Source organism: Microcaecilia unicolor, chromosome 1 (genome assembly GCF_901765095.1).
Source record: "Microcaecilia unicolor chromosome 1, aMicUni1.1, whole genome shotgun sequence".
Lineage (NCBI taxonomy): Eukaryota > Metazoa > Chordata > Amphibia > Gymnophiona > Siphonopidae > Microcaecilia > Microcaecilia unicolor.
Window position 1 is genome coordinate 632,760,313 of NC_044031.1, and position 15,625 is coordinate 632,775,937.

At 46.5% G+C, this 15,625-nt stretch overlaps 1 long non-coding RNA gene across 2 annotated transcripts in view; it reads right to left on the minus strand.

The window, feature by feature from the left end:
• The window catches only part of LOC115481704, a 57,596-nt gene that overhangs the window by 19,318 nt on the left and 22,653 nt on the right, over positions 1-15,625 (minus strand). For both annotated transcript variants that reach the window (XR_003943991.1, XR_003943992.1), the window contains exon 2: positions 14,512-14,656. This is a non-coding gene — a long non-coding RNA (uncharacterized LOC115481704). The remainder of the gene's footprint in view (positions 1-14,511; positions 14,657-15,625) is intronic.

Consider the following 15,625-nt stretch of genomic DNA (forward strand, 5'->3'; position numbering starts at 1 on the left):
TCTACAGTCACGCAATGGCTGGTGGATACTACAGGATGGGCGCATATGGATACCCGAAGCCTTGGCCTGGACGGTGGCCAAGGAGGCTCACGACCGCACACACCTGGGAAGGGACGCTCTGGGGCGCTTACTGGAGAAGACCTACTACATCAACAAACTATCCCTGTGGACCAAAAACGCTTCCAGCCGCTGCGCGACTTGTGCCCGGAACAACCCTCGAACGGGGCCCGGCCCTATGCCAGGACATGTTCTCCGAGGAACCAGCCCTTTCCACGTGTGCCAGATTGACTTCACACATATGCCCCCGGCGCGCGGCTACAAAGCCATCCTCGTCGCCGTGTGTACCTACACCGGATGGATTGAAGCCCAGCCCACTAGAACGGAAATGGCTAAAGAAGTCACCTCCCTACTGCTTCATCAAATCCTACCCAGATACGGCCTCCCCAAGCAAATAAATTCTGACAACGGCCCCGCCTTCGCTAGTGAAGTAACACAACAGCTCAGTACCAGACTGGGCCTCGATTGGAAGTTGCATTGTGCCTGGAGACCCCAAAGCAGTGGAGTAGTGGAGAGGGCTAACCGATCCCTGAAGAACCAGCTTGCCAAGCTATGCCAAGAAGCAAAAGCCAAGTGGCCCGACCTGCTTCCACTGGCCTTGCTGCATCTTAGGTGTACCCCCAAGGCTACAGGCCTTACTCCTTACGAGATGATGTACGCTAGGCCACCACCACTACCCTCCTTTCCCGACTCCTTGCAGATACAGGGTGAGAGTTCCTTAGTAAAACAGATGAGAGCCTTACACCAGGTAGTGCAAGACATCCAGCAGTACACTGAAAGAGTAGCTCCCTTGGTCCTCACCAATCCGACGCACAGGTTCAGGGTGGGAGACGAGGTATGGGTAAAAGAGTGGGATGAATCTGACTGCCTAAAGCCAAAATGGAAGGGGCCCTCCCTTGTTCTCCTAACGACCTCCACCGCTGTTAAAATTGCAGGAAGCCCAGTGTGGATACATTGGACCCGATTGAAGCCTGCTGCTCCCACTAGCAGCACCCTGAAGCGTTGGACTGCGCACCAACATCCTGACGCTCCATTACGGCTGACTCTAAGAAAGACGTGAACCACCAGATTCATGCCTGCCCAGCGACAGGAACTCAGTTTCTGGACCCACTGCGTTTTTGGCTCTCTCTTTATCGCAGCCATAATCGTAGGCCTTATCATCTTCTTGCTGCAAAGGCTCGGATACCTTCCACCGCATATATGATGCTTAGCCTACTACTCCTCCTTTGCTCAGTCCCGAGCTCTTACCCCTTGAGCCAGAACTGTACTGAATGTTTGCGCCTCGTGCGCCACCGTATAGAGGGAGGATATCACCTAGTCACTACCCTCATTCACCAGACGCAGCCCCCGGAAGGCGGTTGCCAGTTTCTCCCGACCTGCGCCCTCATCACTCCGAATGGCCTCCAACAGTTCCACAGATGCCTCCAAGGAAATCTCACTATCTGCCACAGCCCTACCAAACCAAGATACTACAATGTCACCCTCAGCGTAGGACTCCCTGCGTATGTGGCCGGACCTCCGGGAGTCGAGGGAGATGGCATCCTATATTACATTAATTCCACTCGTATCCTTGTCGGTGGCATCCAAACTGTGGCAACCCTCACCTTCGACGTCTGTGCCGCCATGGACAAGCACCCTTGGTCTCGCAAGTGTGGTAGCCAGAGTTGGCGAGAGGCATACGTTAAGGACCACAAGTATGTCTGCCCCTTCAGTCCAGACATGAGATGCTGCTCCCCGTGGGTGTGGCTCCCATGCGCCGGCGACACTCGAGCCTCCGGCTGGGACCGAGTATGTGCTTATACGGGAGGAGGATATGCCGGATGCGCCGGCCTAGGTGAATTTCGTCGAGGTTCTGGTAACTATGTGTCCCTAGACTGGCCCATCCGAGGACACGACATGCCCTGGAGAGGAACGTGGGGCCTCGGCATTGACGGCGGAGGAATGGATCCGTTGACATATATTACCATATATCAGAGTCTCGAAACGAAGCCTCCTACGCACTACCAGACTACTGTTGTCGGCTACCAAGACGTATTTGATGAAATTGCTCGTGCTGAGCAGACCGAGACTAAATTCCCCATCTCCCCAGAAGCCCGAAATATGTTCCTCAATTTGGCTGAAAACATCGCCCTCTCCCTCGGAATTGCCAACTGTTTCGTCTGTGGAGGCACCGACATGGGTGAACAATGGCCCTGGGAAGCGAGAGAGATCCGACAACACACATGGGATGCACTCAACACCACTAACATTACCTTTCCCCAACGGCCGAAGCCGTACGAATGGGCCCTGAGAACAAATATCATAGGTACCCTCTGCGCTAGTCGAGCGCCATCGAAGCGTTACTCTGTACCAGTGGGAGACTCTGCCTGTACGGGGGTTCTTCACTATAATGGCAGCCGGACGACCTGGTGGCAAACGGACAACCTGCCCGCCCCGGAGCCTATCTGGACAGAACCCACCTTGAACATGACATGGACCTACGGAGGGAACGCTTCCCTCAAGTGGGTAGCCCCGGCGGGCTACTACTATATCTGCGGCCGCAGGGCCTACGAACAGCTCCCGGCCCGCTGGTATGGTACCTGTCTCTTGGGCACTGTCCGCCCTAGTTTTTTCCTTCTGCCCATACAAGTCGGCGAAACTTTGGGTATCCCCCTTTACGTGGAAAAGGGGCCTGATAATCCTACCCGACGACGACGGTCTTTCCCACCCGTCAAGCCCAAGGTCCAAATTGGAGACTGGAAAGACAATGAGTGGCCGCCTGAACGCATCATTCATTACTATGGACCGGCCACGTGGGCTGAAGATGGTACATGGGGGTACCGTACCCCTATCTATATGCTAAATCGCATTATTCGCCTACAGGCCGTACTCGAAATCCTCACTAACGATTCGGCCCTGGCCCTCAATATCCTAGCTCGACAGAACACTAAGCTCATTACCGCCGTCTACCAAAATCGCTTGGCTCTTGACTACCTCTTAGCCCAGGAGGGCGGGGTGTGTGGCAAGTTTAACCTCAGTAATTGCTGCTTACAGATTGATGACCAGAGCCATGTCATCAGAGAAATAACTGACCGGATGGTCAAACTAGCCCACGTCCCCGTCCAGACCTGGAACAGTGCGTGGGATTGGACTTCCTCCCTCACCAGCTGGCTCCCAACCTCCGGGAGCCTGCAAGGCCTCCTCGTCATGGGTGGCCTGTTTTTGCTGTCCTGCCTAATAATACCTTTGTCTCTCCCCTTAGTTTTCAGGTGTCTCCGCTCCACCATGGAAAGCATCGCTGACCGCCGTGCTGCTGCCCAACTTATGGCTCTCCAGATGTACTCCCCCATTCCCCAGTCTGATGAAGCTGACGATGAAGCACCTTGTGGCTGATGTGCACTTTGAACCCCCTGAGTCACTCAAGGGGCCATCACCCTTGTGCCAGCAAAAGACCGGCTACAAAGGGGGGGGGATTCCACTAGGGGCCCTCCGTCTCAACCCCGGCGAAGCAACCTACGGCTGCGCAAGGGCTTAGGGCTCGCTTGTTGCCTCCCTCGCTAACTACCCTTGTCCTTTCTTTCCGTTTCAGGGTTCATGGAGGTGATACTCTCCACCAGAATGGATGTTCAAGTATCAAAAGGGGGGAATGAAGGAGTGGAACGCCGAATACTACCCTAATACTGCTGAACAACAGGACAACCTCATGTTTTGTGCCTACTGATGGACTTATGCACTCTACCTCTGCTTTTGGCTGTTTAGCCACACCTTATTACTGCACTGGACATTTGTGCCTTATCCAGTTTTACTGTTTACTAACCAAGAAGGTTGTTGTTTACTAATGTAAGGACAGAATGCAGGACTATTAGACATATAGCTTGTAACAGTAGTTTGCAAGGCCTATACAAGACCAGCTTGCATGTAGCAACGCGACCTTGGAGGGTGCTGACACCCCCTGCATTCCTGAGCCGAACCTTATCTCCTGTGCTAGAAAGGAGCATTGTGTGTGTGTGAAGAATAAGCTGCTAAGTTTCATTTTTCTTGCCAGTATCATTTCAGTGTTATGACGTGAGTATGTACTGGGACTACAATTTTGTACTGTAAGAACTACAGAAGTTTACTGCGCATGCCAGTTGTGATGTGTAAGGGGCCAAATGCGCAGGCCCAGTAGGGAAGTATAAATGTAAGTGTCAGATGATTTATGATACACAGTGTCCCGAGGCTACTCGGTGCTGTTCACTTGCTAGCAATAAAGTTGCCTTGTTTGGAACCAAATTTTGCCTTTCGTCTCCTGATTTCCCACCTGTTTCAAAAACGCTAGTGTCCGCCTTGCACTGTTTTAATGTGTCTAGCTTATTCTGAAGTCATCTATTAAACAAATTATGGCCACACCCAATTCAAAAATCTTTTCCTTCTGTCCCACAGTTCATGTGTGTCCGTATTCGTTATCCAAAACCTGAACATAAAAACCACCATACTAGGTCAGAGCAAAGTTCCATCAAGCCCAGTATCCCATTTCACAAATTCCTGGTATACCCCCCGGGATAAGAAGTGGTCTTCTCCAAGTTTACTTTTCTGCTTATGGACTTTTCTTCCAGAAACCTTTTGTAATCTCTCCACCGAGAGATGAACTCAGACTTACTTTATTACCTTTTTTATGTAGTCATGTGCGCCGAGTTACCTCAGTCTGGAGTCCAACTCTTAGAAGAAAGGTGATACAAAAAGAAAATACTCCACCCTTTAAGATGGCATCGGGTGAAAATATGTATGTTTGTTGATTGGGTGATGAAATGCTTACAGAATCAAGAGATATTACAAATTTTTCATCACACAAAGGTAACGTTAAAATACTAATGTGACATTTATTGCACTTAGTTATAATTTAAAAGTATTTCTAATTAAAAAGTGTTAAAATTATTAAATATACAATAAATAGGTTAAAACACTTTGGATCCAGTTTTAGTGTCTACAATTCTAATTATTTCCTTCTCTTTACACGTAATCAGTCAGCAACAACATTCAGGTAAGTATTGTATATGGAAAATATACAATACTAAAGAACTTTTAAATTTAAAGATCCAATAAATTACTTCTAAATAACTTTTTTTTCTCTTTCTTTCTCCTACAGAGTGTATAAAAGTTAAGTGTATTTATTAAACTCTCCTCAAAATATGTTCAAGAACCATTTCATTCCTCTAACCTTCTTTGTTAAGATTCAAGTTCTGTATGGATTTCAGGAAAAGTTTTTATTTTGGTGTTTAAATGTCCTAATGTCATTTAATTTACTTTTCTTGTTTACTTATTTGTTCTTCAGGCTCTCTTGCTATTCATTTTTCATCTGTCTTGGATGACTTGAAGTTGATCTTCACCCTAATATCCTAGCTGCAAATTAAAATAAAAGGAAAGAGACTTCCTCCCTTCAGTGTGTGTGCCTCCTGTTATGTGCCTGCCTGTCACAGGATACCTGTACTGAGCTTTCCTAATAAAACAAAATTCCCTTAAAACGGGAAAAAAATTTGTCTGAATGTCCTCACTAAAACTTTTATTTTACTTTCCCTCACTCCAACTACAGATCATTCTTTAGTTTCTTCCGTCTTCTTCTTCAGAATATCACACATTCACTCACTCTTTTTAAAACAATCACTATAAAGTAACAACAATTTCTTTAAATTCAAGACAAGACCCTTGGTTTGTCTTCACACCCAAATTAAACTAAAAAGGTCTTTATGCTTTAAATTTAATTTACAGAGAATCTCATTTAATATGGAGATATACCTTTCTGAATTTTTATTACCAGAAGAAAATTGTAAAGTCAAGAACAGGTTTTTTTTTAATCACTTTCTGATCTGAAAATTCTTTAGTAATTAAGACAAAATTTATATATTATTGCCAGTGACAATTTCCTTTTGTCACAGATTAAAATTTACCTTTGAAATAACTTTTAGTTTGAACTGAAGCCAACAGAACTCCCCTCAGAGTTCAATTTTTCATTTAAATTCTCTGGAAAATATACATTTTTTTTCTCTCACACACTTCTGACAGCTTATATCTTTATTTTCAGGCAAAACTACTTCAAATTTTTATTCACTAATTCTTTTTCAAACCATAGAGAGTCAGACACTCTCTTCAGTGCTTCTGTCTTCTTCAAAACTGTCGCTCTCCCAAAAGCTGTTTCTGCACAGGTTCCCTTAGTGACTTGTGCAGTCAATCAGAGCACTGCTTACAATCACACAGCACTTCCTAACATTCCAACCTGTATTTTATATTAAAAATAAACCTTTAAACTCTCATTTTTGAATTCTAATAGCACAATTCAGGTCAGAGCCATGGCCTAACACTGACCATGTAAAAATCTGCATTAAACCCCCAAATACTCAAATTAGAACTTTATTAAAAACGGACCAATTTGCATAGAAACAGAGTCAAAATGAAGCCAAAGCAAACATCTACATGCTTCCCACACCTGAATTCTTTATATTAAAACTTTGCACACACTTCAATTTAGATTGCAGATATCAGTGCAGGTCTCTGTTAACCTCACTGTGCTTGCACAAATTTTCGCACCGTTTCAGGGTCACTGGAGTCGCCAGAGAGTCCACAAGAGTCCCCTCTCCTTCTCCTTGCAACCACTGGGCTTACTTTAATTAAAAGTGTGTCACTTGCATGTGCGTTCGCGCATTCATGATTGCGTATAATTTTTAAAATGCAGCCACAAATCAAGACCCTTCCCGGGTCACAACATGCTCCCCATCTTTATATAATTAAATAAAATTGGTGGTGCAGTGGTCCCAAGGCACTCTGATACCTCCGGAACCATCAGCACAATTTTTCAACCATGCTCAAGTCCGGGAAATCTCCCAATGGCCCAAACCAGACCACACCCCCAGGATGGCCTGAAACCTCATGTGTCATCTAGACAGGATCTTAGATAGTGCTGGGGAGGAGCCAGCTGTTTTGGCACATGTGGGTACCAGTGACATAGGAAAATGTGGGAGGCAGGATCTGGAAGCCAAACTTAGGCTCTTAGGTATAAAGCTGGTCCAGATCCTATAGGGTCACATTTTAAGAGATGCTCCCCGTTCCACGCACAGGACCCAAAAGGCAGGCAGTGCTCCGAAGTCTCAATGCGTGATTGAGAAGCTGGTGCAGGGATGAGAGATTCAGATTTGTTAGGAACTGGGCGACATTCTGGGAAAGGGGGAGACAGTTCCAAAGGGATGGGCTCCACCTTAACTGGGATGGAACCAGGCTGCTGGTGCTAACTTTTAAAAAGGAGATAGAGCAGCTTTTAAACTAGAATGGGGGGGAAAGCCAACAGTCGCCCAGGAGCGTATGGTTCGGTGTGGAATATCCTTGAAGGATACTATTGAAAGAGGACATCTAGGGAATCCTAGTACAGAGGTTTCAACAATGATTAAAGTAACCCAGGTGTGCTTGGAGAGGAGGAGTAGCCTAGTAGTTATTGCAGTGGACTCTGATCCTGGGGAATTGAGTTCAATTCCCACTGCAGCTCCTTGTGACTCTGGGCAAGTCACTTAACCCTCCATTGCCCATGAATTATGTAAACCGCTTTGAATGTAGTTGCAAAAACCTCAGAAAGGCAGTTTATCAAGTTCCATTTCCCTTAATGAGAGAGCAGGATAAAGGATGCACATTATCCCCTTCAACTTCTAAGCAGCTTGTAGATCAATGGAAAAAAAACACAATTTGAAGTGCCTGTATACAAATTCTAGAAGCCTAAAAAATAAGATGGGAGATTTAGAGTATATAGCACTAAATGATGAGGTAGATATAATAGGCATCTCAGAGACTTGGTGGAAAGAGGACAATGGGACACCCTGTTAACAGGGTACAAATTGTATCACAATGAAAGAGAGGATCAAATTGGAGGGGGGAGGGGTTGTACTATATGTTAAAGAGGGAATTGAATCAAATAAAATAAACATTCCACCTGACACAGATAGCAGTGTGGAATCATTATGGATAGAAATTCCATGTGTGAAGGGAAGGAGTATTCTTGTAGGCCTGTACTACCATCCGCCGGGACAGAACGAATAGACGGATGAAGAACTATTTACAGAGATTAGGAAAGCTGGCAACTTGGGCAATGCTATAATAATGAGTGATTTGCAATGACCCCAATATTGACTGGATAAATATTACATCAGGAAGTGCCAGGGAGATAAAATGTCTGGATGTAATAAACAACTGCTTCTTGGAGCTGCAGGTCCAGAAATCGATGAGAGAGGGAGCCATTTTGGATCTGGTCCTTGGTGGCATGAATTCATAATGCGAGAGGTGGCAGTGTTCGGTCCCCTGGGAAACAGTGATGATATCATCAAGTCTGAGCTACTATCTGGGATGAACCCGCAAAAGAAATCTACTGTAGCTGAATTTAATTTTCAAAAGGGCAACTATAATAAAATGAAGAAAATGGCTAAAAAGAAACTAAAAGGATTGGCTGCAAAGGTTAGGACACTAAATCAGGCGTGGACGTTATTCAAAAATACCATCTTGGAAGCCCAGTCTAGATGCATCCCAGGGACGACTTCCCTATGAGGAAAGGCTAAAGCGGCTAGGGCTCTTCAGCTTGGGGAAAAGGCGGCTGAGTGGAGATATGATAGAGGTCTATAAAATAATGAGTGGAGTTGAACGGGTAATGGGTAAATGTGAAGCGTCTGTTTACACTTTCCAAAAATACTAGGACTAGGGGACATGTGATGAAGCTACAATGTAGTAAAGTTAAAACAAATTGGAGAAAATGTTTCTTCACTCAACGTGTAATTAAGCTCTAGAATTTATTGCCAGAGAACGTGGTAAAGGCGGTTAGCTTAGCAGAGTTTAAAAAAGGTTTGGACGGCTTCCTAAAGGAAAAGTCCATAGACCATTATTAAATGGCCTTGGGGAAAATCCACTATTTCTGAGATAAGCAGTATAGAATGTTCTGAACTTTTTGGGATCTTGCCAGGTATTTGTGACCTGGATTGGCCACTGTTGGAAACAGGATGCTGGGCTTGATGGGCCTTTGGTCTTCCCAGTATGGCAATACTTATGTACTTATATTTTGCAAAGGTGGAAAGAAGAGAAAAAAAAAAAGTCAGCCAGCATGGTTAAAAGGTGAAGTAAAAGAGGCCATTAGAGCCAAAAGAACAGAAAAAGGACCCAAACGAAGAAAATAAGCAGCATAAGCACTGGCAAGTCAAATGCAAAGCATTAATAAAGAAGGCTAAAAGAGAATCTGAAGAGAAACTTGCTTGAAGATTGGAGGGTGGCCAATGTGATGCTGATTTTTAAACAGGGTTCTAGGGGTGATCCAGGAAATTATAGACTGGTAAGTCTGATGTTGGTGCTGGGCAAAATGGTGGAAACTATTATAAAGAATAAAATTATAGAACACGTAGATAAACATGGTTTAATGGGACAGTCAGCATGGGTTCTGACAAGGGAAGTCTTGCCTCATGAATTTGCTTCATTTCTTTGAAGGCATGAATAAACATGTGGATACGGGTGAGCCAGTTGATGTAGTGTATCTAGGTTTTCAGAAAGCTTTTGATAAAGTTCCTCATGAGAGACTCCTGAGAAAATTAAAGATCCATGGAATAGGAGGAAAGGTTCTGTTGTGGATTAGAAATTGGATATTGGACAGAAAACAGAGGGTAGAGTTAAATGGTCATTTATCTCAATAGAGTAGAGTGAACAGTGGAGTGCTGCAGGAATCTGTACTGGGACCGGTTCTATTTAACATATTTATAAACGATATGGAAATTCGGAAAGACGAGTGAGGTGATTAAATTTGCAGCCAATACAAAACTATTCAAGGTTGTTAAAACACATGTGGACTGTGAAATATTGCATTAAGACCGTAGGAAATTGGAAGGCAGGGGAGCGTGGAGAATCGCTGGGTATGGGTGGCTGGAGGGGGGGGGGGGCGGGGAGAGAAGAGAATCGCTGGGTATGGGTGGCTGGAGGGGGGGGGGCAGGGGAGAGAAGAGAATCGCTGGGTATGGGTGGCTGGAGGGGGGGGGCAGGGGAGAGAAGAGAATCGCTGGGTATGGGTGGCTGGAGGGGGGCAGGGGAGCGAAGAGAAATCGCTGGGTATGGGTGGCTGGAGGGGGCAAGGGAGCGAAGAGAAATCGCTGGGTATGGGTGGCAGGGGAGCGAAGAGAATCACTGGGTATGGGTGGCTGGAGGGAGGGCAGGGGAGCGAAGAGAAATCGCTGGGTATGGGTGGCAGGGGAGCAAAGAGAATCGCTGGGTATGGGTGGCTGGAGGGGGGCAGGGGAGCGAAGAGAAATCACTGGGTATGGGTGGCTGGAGGGGGGGCAGGGGAGCGAAGAGAAATCGCTGGGTATGGGTGGCAGGGGAACAAAGAGAATCGCTGGGTATGGGTGGCTGGAGGGGGGGCAGGGAAGCGAGGAGAATCGCTGGGTATGGGTGGCTGGAGGGGGGCAGGGGAGCGAAGAGAAATCGCTGGGTATGGGTGGCTGGAGGGGGCAGGGGAGCGAAGAGAATCGCTGGGTATGGGTGGCTGGAGGAGGGCAGGGGAGCGAAGAGAATCGCTTGGTATGGGTGGCTGGAGGGGGGGCAGGGGAGCGAGGAGAATCGCTGGGTATGGGTGGCTGGAGGGGGGGCATGGGAGCGAAGAGAAATCGCTGGGTATGGGTGGCTGGGGAACGAAGAGAAATCGCTGCGTAGGGTGGCAGGGGACCGAAGTTTCCCTCCCTCCCTACTACTATTACTACTTACTACTATTTAGCATTTCTATAGCGCTACAAGGCATACGCAGCGCTGCACAAACATAGAAGAAAGACAGTCCTTGCTCAAAAAGCTTACAATCTAATAGACAAAAAATAAAGTAAGCAAATCAAATCAATTAATGTGTACAGGAAGGAGGAGAGGAGAGTAGGTGGAGGCGAGTGGTTACAAGTGGTTACGAGTCAAAAGCAATGTTAAAGAGGTGGGCTTTCAGTCTAGATTTAAAGGTGGCCAAGGATGGGGCAAGATGTAGGGGCTCAGGAAGTTTATTCCAGGCGTAGGGTGCAGTGAGACAGACGGCGCAAAGTCTGGAGTTGGCAGTAGTGGAGAAGGGAACAGATAAGAAGGATTTATCTATGGAGCGGAGTGCACGGGAAGGGGTGTAGGGAAGGACGAGTGTGGAGAGATACTGGGGAGCAGCAGAGTGAGTACATTTATAGGTTAGTAGAAGAAGTTTGAATAGGATGCGAAAACGGATAGGGAGCCAGTGAAGCGACTTGAGGAGAGAGGTAGTATGAGTAAAGTGACCCTGGCGGAAGACGATACGTGCAGCAGAGTTTTGAACCGATTGGAGAGGGGAGAGGTGACTAAGTGGGAGGCCAGCAAGAAGCAGATTGCAGTAGTCTAAACGAGAGGTGACAAGGGTGCGGATGAGGGTTTTGGTAGAGTGCTCGGAAAGAAAGGGGCGGATTTTACGGATGTTGTAAAGAAAGAAACGACAGGTCTTGGCGATCTGCTGGATATGAGCAGAGAAGGAGAGAGAAGAGTCAAAGATGACCCCAAGGTTTCGAGCTGAGGAGACAGGGAGAATGAGAGAGCCATCAAAAGAAATAGAAAATGGGGGGAGTGGGGAGGTGGGTTTGGGGGGAAAAATGAGAAGCTCGGTTTTGGTCATGTTTAATTTCAGGTGGCATTGAGATATCTAGACAGCAATGTCAGACAAGCACGCTGAAACTTTGGTTTGGATGCAAGGTGAGATATCAGGGGTAGAAAGGTAGATTTGGGAGTCATCAGCATAGAGATGGTAGGAAAAGCCATGAGATGAGATTAGTGAACCAAGGGAAGAAGTGTAGATAGAAAAGAGGAGGGGACCAAGAACAGAACCCTGAGGTACGCCGACAGGCAGAGGGATAGAAGTAGAAGAGGATCCACCAGAGTGAACACTGAAGGTGCGGAAGGAGAGGTAGGAAGAGAACCAGGAAAGGACAGAGCCCTGGAATCCAAGTGAGGACAGGGTATCGAGGAGTATGCTGTGATCGACAGTGTCAAAAGCGGCGAAAAGATCAAGAAGAATGAGGATGGAATAGAGACCTCTGGATTTAGCCAGTAATAGGTCATTGGAGACTTTAGTAAGCGCAGTTTCAGTTGAGTGGAGAGGGTGAAAACCAGATTGTAGTGGGTCAAGAATAGCATGTGAGGAGAGAAAATCAAGGCAGCAGTGATGAGCAGCACACAAGTAATTTGGAGAGAAAAGGGAGGAGGGAGATGGGTCGGTAATTAGAGGGACAAGTAGGGTCGAGTGAAGGCTTCTTAAGGAGAGGTGTGACAACAGCATGTTTAAAGGCAGTAGGGACAGTTGCAGTGGAAAGTGAGAGGTTGAGAATGTGACAGATAAAAGGAATAAGAGCAGATGAGATGGCATTAAGAAGGTGGGTGGGAATGGGATCAGAGGAACAGGTGGTACATTTTGAGGAAGAAAGGAGAAATGTAGTTTCCTCTATAGTAACTTCAGGAAAAGGAGGAAAAGGAATGAGGGGAAGGAGAGAGAGGGGAACGGACTAGTGAAGAGAGAGGTGGCGAGGTAGAGAATTCAAGGTTTATCTTTTGAACCCTGTTGTGAAAGAATTCAGCAAGGGTCTGAGGAGATAATGAAGGGGGAATTGGGGGAGGGGGCACCTTGAGGAGAGAGTTCAATGAGGTGAAGAGAAGTCGAGGGTTAGAGCCAGGAGAGTTGGTCAGTTGGATATAATAATCCTGTTTGGCGCGTAAAAGAGCAGATTGGAAGGAGGTCAGCATGAAAAAGTGTAAGAAATCAGCAAGGGCCCGAGATTTCCACCAGAGGCATTCGGCGGAGCGGGTACAGAAATGTAGGTAGCAGATATTAGAAGTCAGCCAAGGTTGGGGTTTTGTACGCCTTATAGGGCGGGTCATCAAAGGTGCAAGAGTGTAATTTCTCCCACGTTCAGGCTGGCTCCCTCCCTTCCACGTACAGGCTGGCTCCCTGGGTCCCTCCAACGTTCAGGCTGGCTCCCTGGCTCCCTCCAACATTCAGGCTGGCTCCCTCCAACGTTCAGGCTGGCTCCCTGGCTCCCTCCAACATTCAAGCTGGCTGGCTCACTCCCTCCCATGTTCAGGCTGGTTCGCTTGCTTGCTCGCTCACTCGCTCCCTCCCACGTTCAGGCTGCCTGCCTCCCTCCCTCAGGCTGCCTCCCTCCCTCGCTCGCTCCCTCCCACGTTCAGGCTGCCTCCCTCCCTCACGCGCTCCCTCTCTGTTTCCGTGAAACGGTCCCGGTCGCCGTCAACCACGGAGTTTCCAAGGTGCAGGTCCCAACGGAACTAGAGTCTAAGCCGTGCGGTCGTACCTGGTTTTTTCTATAAGTCGCGACGCTCTCTTTCTTCTCTATGAAGCTCCGCCTCTGCCCCTGTGCCGTCTCTGACGTCAGTCGCTCGACTGTTGTGCCCTGTCCCTTTCACCCCTCCTCCTCCGTCTGTGGCGTTGTATGTGACGTCCGCCTGGGGGGAGGCCCACACATGCGCAGAACAGCCTGAGCTACGGAGCCTAGCAGACCAAGGAGCCACGGTCTTAGCCAGCAAGACGAATGGAACATTGAAGGTGAGAATTATTATATAGGATGACTATGGAGACCCAAAATAAGGAGGAATTTCCTGCTATTTCGGCCTGCTGTTCTTCAGCCAGGCGCATTATTTTTTTCCAAAATATCCGTGCAAATGTAGTTAAGTTGAAATCTGTAAACTACGTTTTCTATGAGCCATCACAGTTATCTGCTTTCATCAGCGGCAAGAGTTTGGTTTCTAGTTCCCTGGATAGGACCGAGACTTAGTATCATATATTATGGATTGAAGATATCTATGCTACCTTCTAGCCTTTACTGTCATCATGTTATTGATAATTTGTTTTACCCTGGTTTCTTGAGAGTTTCTACTTTATCTCCTTCCCGCAATGTTGTGGACTTGGGTTTATGTTTCCATTTTGAAATGATTCTATATTTGTGATCAAGAGTAGTATTTTTTTTACTTTTATATTTCCTGTATTTCTATGCAAGTGAGATTCCTTGTATGTTAATTTGAAAATTGCAACAAAAATAAAATTAAAAAAATAAAATTGCTGAAATGTTCAGAACCACCCTATGTGTGTGTGTGTGTGTGTGTGTCCCATTTCCCAAAGTCCTTCACAAAAATCCAGTGCCATTGGGGTCTTGCTATCTTGTTTGTCCTTGGAGAAATGGGAATGAAACTGGGCTATTTAGATGGGCCTTCTGGTCCTTGACTGCATTCATTTATGTTTCTACAGCAATATTTTAATGCTGTATGCTTTATTTAGGACAAGAGAGTCAGATGTAGGACAAAACTAACAAGAAATCTGGGGTAGTGTGCAATGATTCCCAGAAGAGCAGAAGTAAGGAAAGATAAAACACAGCTGTGTTCCTTCACTTCCATCACTGAATTAAACAATTCTAGTAAATTTAGGGGAAAAAAATGTACCTGGTAAAGTCATCAGGGATCAGATCGGGGCCAACACCCAAAGATTCCATAACACTGTTCCTGATGTGCAACAACACCTCGCTGTCCCCGCTATACGATGCTGGCAAGGGATCCCTTCCTTTCTCTGTCCGGAACTTCAGCAGCACTGTTAAACCAAGCCAAATTCAATTCATTATTTAAAAAACATGAAAATCTGCAATGGTGTCAAATCTTTCCTGTGCATTGCTGTGAGCTCTTGACATCAGCTGAAAAGCCTTTCATGAGATTGCAAAGCCCAACTCTTCAAAGTCAAGCCAATCCAGGGTCTGGGGGGGGGGGGGGGGGGGGGGGGGGGGCACATATGTTCTCACACAAATTAGGTCTGCTCTGAGACAGGTTCAACTTTGTGTACTATGTGGAGGTGTGTGTATATCTCCCAACTTTGGTATGCGACTACTCTTAGGATGGCTTGAAATTAGAGCAGTCAGCACGTCAGTGAGAGCTACCTAAGAGGGGGCTATCCTTGAGAAAGCCGCATGACGGCGAAACATGTGCCATGTCGGATTGAAAAACCCTCTACAGCTGACATCATTGATAAGCTAAGTACAGCTTTATATAAACATTAATTTGAAGTTAAAGTCTTAAAAATAAGAAAAAGGAAAAATGTATGCAATTCACGCAATTAAACAAAAAAAAGACAAAGACCAGTAACAATATGGGGTATGTTTAAGCGACATTGAAACCGCATAGGTCACTTCTACCCATGCTGAGGTCTTTCAAATAAAGAAAAATTCATTTCTCACAGCATAACGACACATTGGAGTTGAGTAGGCACACTTTGGGTGAAAGTAGATTCTCATGGCTGCACATCTCTGACCTCAACCCACTGATTCAGGAGAGATTGGTGGGCATTCCATACCGAGGGGACAACCTTTCTAAGGACAAGCTGGAGGAGGTTGTGGCCCTCATTAAGAAGCATTCTTACATCATTGGGCCACGCAACGGCGAGAACATAACTGAGATTAACCTAAAACTATGTACAACTAGCTGAGAGTGCAGCCTGGAACAGAAAAAAATGGGCCTGGGGGAGGGGTGGAGTTGGATTCTAAACCCCAAACAGATTCTCCAGGCCCGA